At 47.6% G+C, this 6,520-nt stretch overlaps 1 long non-coding RNA gene across 1 annotated transcript in view; it reads right to left on the reverse strand.

Moving 5' to 3' along the window:
- Nucleotides 1-1,807, reverse strand: part of LOC108447788 — a 4,331-nt gene extending 2,524 nt beyond the window's left edge. The window contains exon 1 of the long non-coding RNA XR_001863473.1: nt 1,520-1,807. This is a non-coding gene — a long non-coding RNA (uncharacterized LOC108447788). The remainder of the gene's footprint in view (nt 1-1,519) is intronic.
- Between the last annotated feature and the right edge of the window lie 4,713 nt (nt 1,808-6,520).

Genomic DNA, 6,520 nt, shown 5'->3' on the forward strand with positions numbered 1-6,520 from the left:
CTGCTGATGCTTCAGTTTTCCAGCACGGCCATCCACTGAATCCTTGAGCTAAATGGGATTTTTGTGCTTGCTGAAGACATTTTTGTTCTCAGCAAAGCACTGTTCAGGGCCTCCAAATGGGGAATAGTCAAATCCCCTGAGCTGGAATAGCCTATTCCCATGTGCTGAAATTGCTGCACTCTAAAAACACATTTTTAAATGTTTCTGCTGCCACGTGGCAAATTCCCTCAATCCCCACTTGGAGTAGGTCCCTTGGAAAGCAATTTGTGATGAGTTTTGTTTCTTAATTAGAATGTGGCTGCATAAAAAGTTATAAAGAGGCCACTGGGTTTTTTTTTTACTTTTTGCAGCAGCTCCTTGGGGGAAAAGGCCTTACTTTAAACCATGAGAAGGAATCCAGAGGGCTCTGGTGCTCTCCTGATGAACTCAGGGAAGCTGATCCTGGGGGAATGGCCAAACAGGCAACTCAGGTCCATCGCTCTTGCCTTCACCCACCCCAAACCCCCCCCCATCCCCTCTGCAAAGGACCTGCTGCAGGCTGACTTCCACTCAAGGATGCTTTCAAAAGGCTCAATTTAGCAACAGATGCAGGAACACCATCCTGTCACACCCCCAACACTTCCCCTCCCTCTTTTCAGCTGCGTTGGCCGAGAGTAAATTGAAGAATTGCAATGAATAATAAGAGAAATTGATGGTTTCCATTTCACATAGGATCAGGGTGGGGGGGTCAGGGACCTCCATGATGGTGCAGCACTGCCATTGATACCAGCCTGGTTGGAGACAGACTTTTCCAGGAGTCAAACGCTGGCAAAAGCTCCAGGAGAGCAGCCCAGCTGCATTTTTCCATTGCTGCTCACAGAAGTGTCATTGAAGGGTCTGCAGAATTTCTCCCAGCATTTCAATTTTCTCTTTTTATAGCCTCATAACCACTTAAAAACACTTCTTCTGGAGGAGCAGGTGTCCTCCAAAATAGGGAAGATAATAGTTCTGGAAGGAAATAATGCTGGAGTAGGATGAGACCCCCAGTACTTGGCTGTGCTCCTGCCTAGTCAAGATTTGAAAACAAACGCAGCAGGAGACCCATGGGATCACAAAATGGTTTGGGTTGGAAGGGACCTTAAAGACCATCCAGTTCCAACCCCCTGCCAAGGGCAGGGACACCTTCCACTACCCCAGGTTGCTCCAAGCCCCATCCAACCTGGCCTGGAACACTGCCAGGGATCCAGGGGCAGCCGCAGCCTATGCCGGGGCCTCACCACCTTCACTGTCAAGAATTTCTTCCTAAAATCTAATCTAAATCTGCGCTTTTTCATTTTAAGGCCATTCCCCCTTGTGAACCAAGCAAAATGCCTGGATCTACAGCTGATGGAGGCAGAAGTCTTTCCTTGCTGGCTCCCTTTGGAGAAATACACACAGTAAATACGATCTACGCAGCAGCTCCCATGCTAAACAAAAGGCAGGCAACAGTTCAGCAGTTTCCCTGCTCCTGAAGGTGGAAAATCTGTTTGGCTACACTCACCCACTTCCCGAGTTGTTGGCATATCCCAAAGAGAGCATGATATTCCCGTGTTCCGTAGGAGCAGCATAACAAAACAGCCAGACCGAGAAATCAAGGAGCAGCACACAAGCCATAAATACCAACCACAGTGCTGAGCCAATTAGTGAAACAAGAGAAATCCAATTCAGCCTTGGGTTTTCACTCAGAGGCAGGAATGTCTCTGCTGCAGCCTGGGAAGTTCGCTGGCAGCTCTGTGAATTCACCTCGTGTAAACTCAGCAGAGAGATGAGAAATCCGCTCCTGCTCCAGGCAAAGCTGCCGAGGAGCTGCAAAGAGAGGAGTCTGTGGGCAGATTAATTTGGGGATCAATGAAGTAGCCAGAGCAGCCAAAAGAGCTCAGCTGGACACATGGGTGGGTCGATGGGGATATGTGAGCAGTGCCAGGCCTGGCCACTTAGTGAGAGCCATGGGCTGCCTGGGTCAGAGCCTGCACTTAAAATCAGCCTTGATTCCAGCCTTATTTCTATCTCCTTGCTGTGAGTAGTAACCCCACACAAAAACTACAGCACCCACACTGCTGTGGTACTTGGAAGGTCTTTGAATGGCAGAGAGCACAGGGAGCACCACAATATCCTGGAAAAGACACACACAAAAGCAGGGACAGAGTGATTCGTGTCAGTAGCTCTCACCCCTGATGGAGAGATGTCTTCCAAGCTGGGATTTAAACTCAGTTCCTGGGCTTCTACTGGTTTGAAGTCAATGCCTGATGCCCCAAGCAGCAGTGCTGTTTTGCCTTTATTAACCTGTAACTAAATAAAAGGTTTAAATCAGCTTTTACACAAAGTTCCTGTATCACTGTCACTGCTTTTTGGCTGCAGGAACCATGGCTTTCTGAAATTCTCTTCACAAACAGAAGGCACCAGGAACAGGCTCTGCTATTTTAGTTCATACAGACATTTTGGCATTGCAGCCAGTCCTCATCAGTAAGAACAAATGTGACACTGGGGACTTCAATGCTGAAGAACAGGCTTTGAAACTCCTGATGCTGCTGTTTGGATGCTCATCACCTTCCAAAATGGGGATATTTGGGATTTAAAGGAGGTTGTGCTGCACCAGTGAACTGCAGCGCCAGCCCACAGAGGACAGAGCAGCCCAGCCCCACCTGAGGGGATGCAGGAGCACAAACCCTGAGCCAGTGTGAAGTCTGAGCATGCCAAGGCTGGGTGAATCATCCAGGGAGCACCAGCCCAGGAGGGCAGAGGCAGTGGAGAGCAGCAGTGAAATGGCCTGACCTGGGCACCTCACCACAGCTTTGCAAGAGCCAAACCCACCACCAAACCTGTCCCCAAGTGCCACATCTACAGGCCTTTTACATCCCTCCAGGAATGGTGATTCCCCCACATTCCTGGGCAGCTTGTTCCAATGCTTGACAAGCCATTCCATGAAGAAATTTCCATTAATATTCAATCTAAACTTCCCCAGGTGCAACTTGAGGTTGTTTCCTCTGGTCCTGTCACTTGTTAGGGAGAAGGGACCGACCCCCACGTCACTCCAACCTCCTTTCAGGGAGTTGTAGATGGATGGTTTGCTCCATCCTCTGACCAAGCACAAACCCAGGGATTTTCAGTCTTTTCCTGCTACCTATGGTGATGCCTGAAGGATGCAGGGAAGGGCCAGACGTTATTGGCAAGGGGGCAGGAGCAGGAGGTCCTTCTGCAGCCCTTTCTCAGCTCAGCTGGAGCAGAGGGTGGTGGGGTTTGGCACATTCATCCTTTGGACATCACCTGTGAGGGGCGCACAGAGGACAGAGCACACCTCCCTCCTCACCCCCTGCACAGAGCACTCCCACCCACCACCATCTGGAACAAATCCCTCAGCTGGGACAGGAACAGAGGACAGGGAGCAGCAGGAGAAATTATTTTATTTAATCTCCACTGCAAGCATCAGGAACCTGTGTGTAAGCTGGATTTGCAGCACCCCCACCTCTAAAGCAGAATTTCCTGGCTGAGTGAGAAAGCTCTCTGTTAAAGAATAAACTTAACAAGACAGATTAAAAACTCTCTATTTCTTACCGAAAAACCCAGATTCCTAATTTCTGCATGCGCTGGCTGCCCTGAGGCACAGCATGTAATGCATCCACACACACCAGCACACAGTCTGAGGGCTGAAATCCTACACCCACCAGTTTGTCTGAGGGAGGAAATGTTATCAGATTAAAGATCAGCAAGATTTAAAGACTGGTAGAGCATTTATCACAGTGGTTTTTGCACTCGTCTGCTTTATGTACTCAACCAAGATTTACTCAGAGTTGTTACTATTTGGGCTCTGAGGAGAAAACATGCTGACTCCTTCTCCTTTCTCATCCACAGCTGAGCCTATGCCTAAATTTACCCAAGGCAAGGGGCTCATTGAAGCTGGTATATACTTACACTTACATGTAGAGATGTGTTTTAAATATCTCATGAAATTGAAGCTTGGGCACAGTAACCCAAAATACTTCCATGTTTTTAAGCTTGTCCCCAGCCCTGCTCCTTTCAGAGCTTCTTTCACATTACTCAAAACATTTGCACACTGAAATTTTCCATTTGGTGTGGATAAATTTTCTGTTTGGTTTCAGTTTTACCAGCAGCAGCAGCAGCAGCCACCCAAACAATCCAAATACTCTCAGGGACAAAGTCATGGAAAACCAGCATTTGATCAGGCACTTGGGTTGCATCACAAATTTATGCATTACCTTTACCCTAACCCTAAACTATCCAATATCCAAGCACTGTTTTCTTCAGATCATAGAATATCCTGAGTTGGAAGGGACCCACAAGGATCATCAAGTCCAACTCCAGCCCTGCCCAGGACACCCCAAGAATCACACCCTGTGCCTGAGAGAGTTGTCCAAATGTTCCTTGAGTTCTGTCAGGCTGGTGCTGTGACCACTGCCCTGGGGAGCCTGTTCAGTGCCCCACCACCCTCTGGGTGAGAAACTTTTTCCTTATATCCAAATCAAAACATTTTCCTAATATCCAAAAATCTTTTATCCTAATATCCAGATGTTTCATTTGCCACGCGAAAATAAATTATTGCTGCTACATTACACACATTTTGGGGGGGAAAAAAATTCCAAGATGGTCTTTTCCTTAACAAGGACACCTAGCAGGACGCAGAAATAGCTGTAAAAATAACAGATGAAGACAATGTCTGTCCTGCATCCTTCCAAGTTTGTGCCATGTTTCTGGTGGTGGCCACAGAGTAGGAAAAATCCAATCTGTGACGACTGTCTCATACTTGCTGCAAACCACATGAATTCCCAGCTAATTTCTTCATGTGAAAACTGCCTTTCCAAGCCATCTCAGAGCTTACAAAATGCTCTTGCAGAGAGAAATGGGCAAGGAACTTTTTAAAGGCTTTGCAAGAGGACTGTGCGCCCTGCCTGGAAACCCAGATCAGTTCTTCTCTGCTTCTGTTTAGGAGCAGCATTCCCAGGCTGCATTTCCAAGAGGTTTTTGGTTTTACAGCTGTCATGACAGCAATTTTCTCAGCTTTGCAAGGTTCCCTCATATCCTGTTCGAACTGGCTTATCTCTGTTTCGAAGCGATGTTCCTACACGGCGTTTTTCAGGAACAGATGTTCCAGCTGATCCCGCATTGCAGCACTCAACATATTTCACGGCCCCATTTTGAAACAATTAGCCTGTCACTGCTGAAAGAAACCTAATGCTTGGCTACTGGTTTGCTTTGGAAATAAAAAAAAAAAAAAAAGAAATCAGGAATAACCTATGATTTATACTTTCTCCAAATACGCCAAGATGCTCTAAATTTACAGCTCATTAAAATGGCAGCATGTCGTGGTCCAGCTGCTAGTCCCAAGATTTGTTATCTGGAGAAAAAGATATCTGGGCAGAGCAGCTGGCAAAGAGCTCTCCCAGCCCCACAAGTGACAAAAAAAAAAAAGAAAAAAAAAAGAAGTAAGGAGAATCTTTATTTACACAAATTAAAAGCTATTGGGTTAGTGAGGAGTGTTCAGAGCAGTGGCATCTGTAGCTTTTGGACCACAGGCTGCTGTCAACACACCCAGTTTACTGTGCAATACAAGGCAGCCTAATTAAGAAGTCCTTAATGGAATCATAGAATCCTAGAATGGTTTAGGTTGAAAGAGACCTTAAAGCTCATCCAGTTCCAACCCTCTGTAATGGGCAGGGACACCTTCCACTATCCCAGGTTGCTCCAAGCCTGGCCAGCCTGGCCTTGGACACTTCCAGGGATGGGGCAGCCACAGCTTCTGTGGGCAGATGCTCTGGATTGCAAACACCCAGCAGAGCACCACGGACCCAGGGCTGTGATTCCAGTCATCTGCAGACAACGGCTTGGAAACCATCCAGGCACAGACCCAGTGAATCACAAGATGCAGTAAATGGCTTTGGTGCCATAAAAGCCAAAGGAGCCACAGGCAGATTTATATCAGGGAAGAATCTGATCCCCAACATTAAGCAGCAGTAATACCCACAAAAAAGGAACTTGCAGGCTTCTTTAATGAAATTATCTCCTTTTGATCTCATCGAGATTCCTCCAGCCTATTTCCACTTGGAGAAAGAGATCTCATGATCATACTGATCCAGACCCAAAGGAGTGAGCAAGCACCCAGCACAGAGCCCATCTGCCACCAACACACCCCCCTGCTTGTCCCTACCCGTGTACCTTTGTAACCTGCTCCTTGTCAACTCCTTTTTTTTCCTTGGAGCAACCTGGTCTAGTGGAAGGTGTCCCTGACCATGGCAGGGGGTTGGAATGAGATGATCTTTAAGGTCCCTTCCAACCCAAACCATTCTATGATTCCCTGTGTCTACCTTTCCCTTCTAGGGATGAGGGTGGATGAGCCAAGCCCGAGCTGGCAGCCCCATGGCTGACGCTTCCTGGCCAGCACAGGGTGCAGTAACAAGGAAGACAACTACAACCGAGTTTCCAGCATGGAGCAGCTGCCAGGCCACGTGTCCCTGCTGACACACAGCCTGGAAAGGACAGGTCCAGTCTG

The sequence above is a fragment of the Corvus brachyrhynchos genome, unplaced genomic scaffold (assembly GCF_000691975.1).
Source record: "Corvus brachyrhynchos isolate BGI_N302 unplaced genomic scaffold, ASM69197v1 scaffold245, whole genome shotgun sequence".
Classification (NCBI taxonomy): Eukaryota; Metazoa; Chordata; class Aves; order Passeriformes; family Corvidae; genus Corvus; species Corvus brachyrhynchos.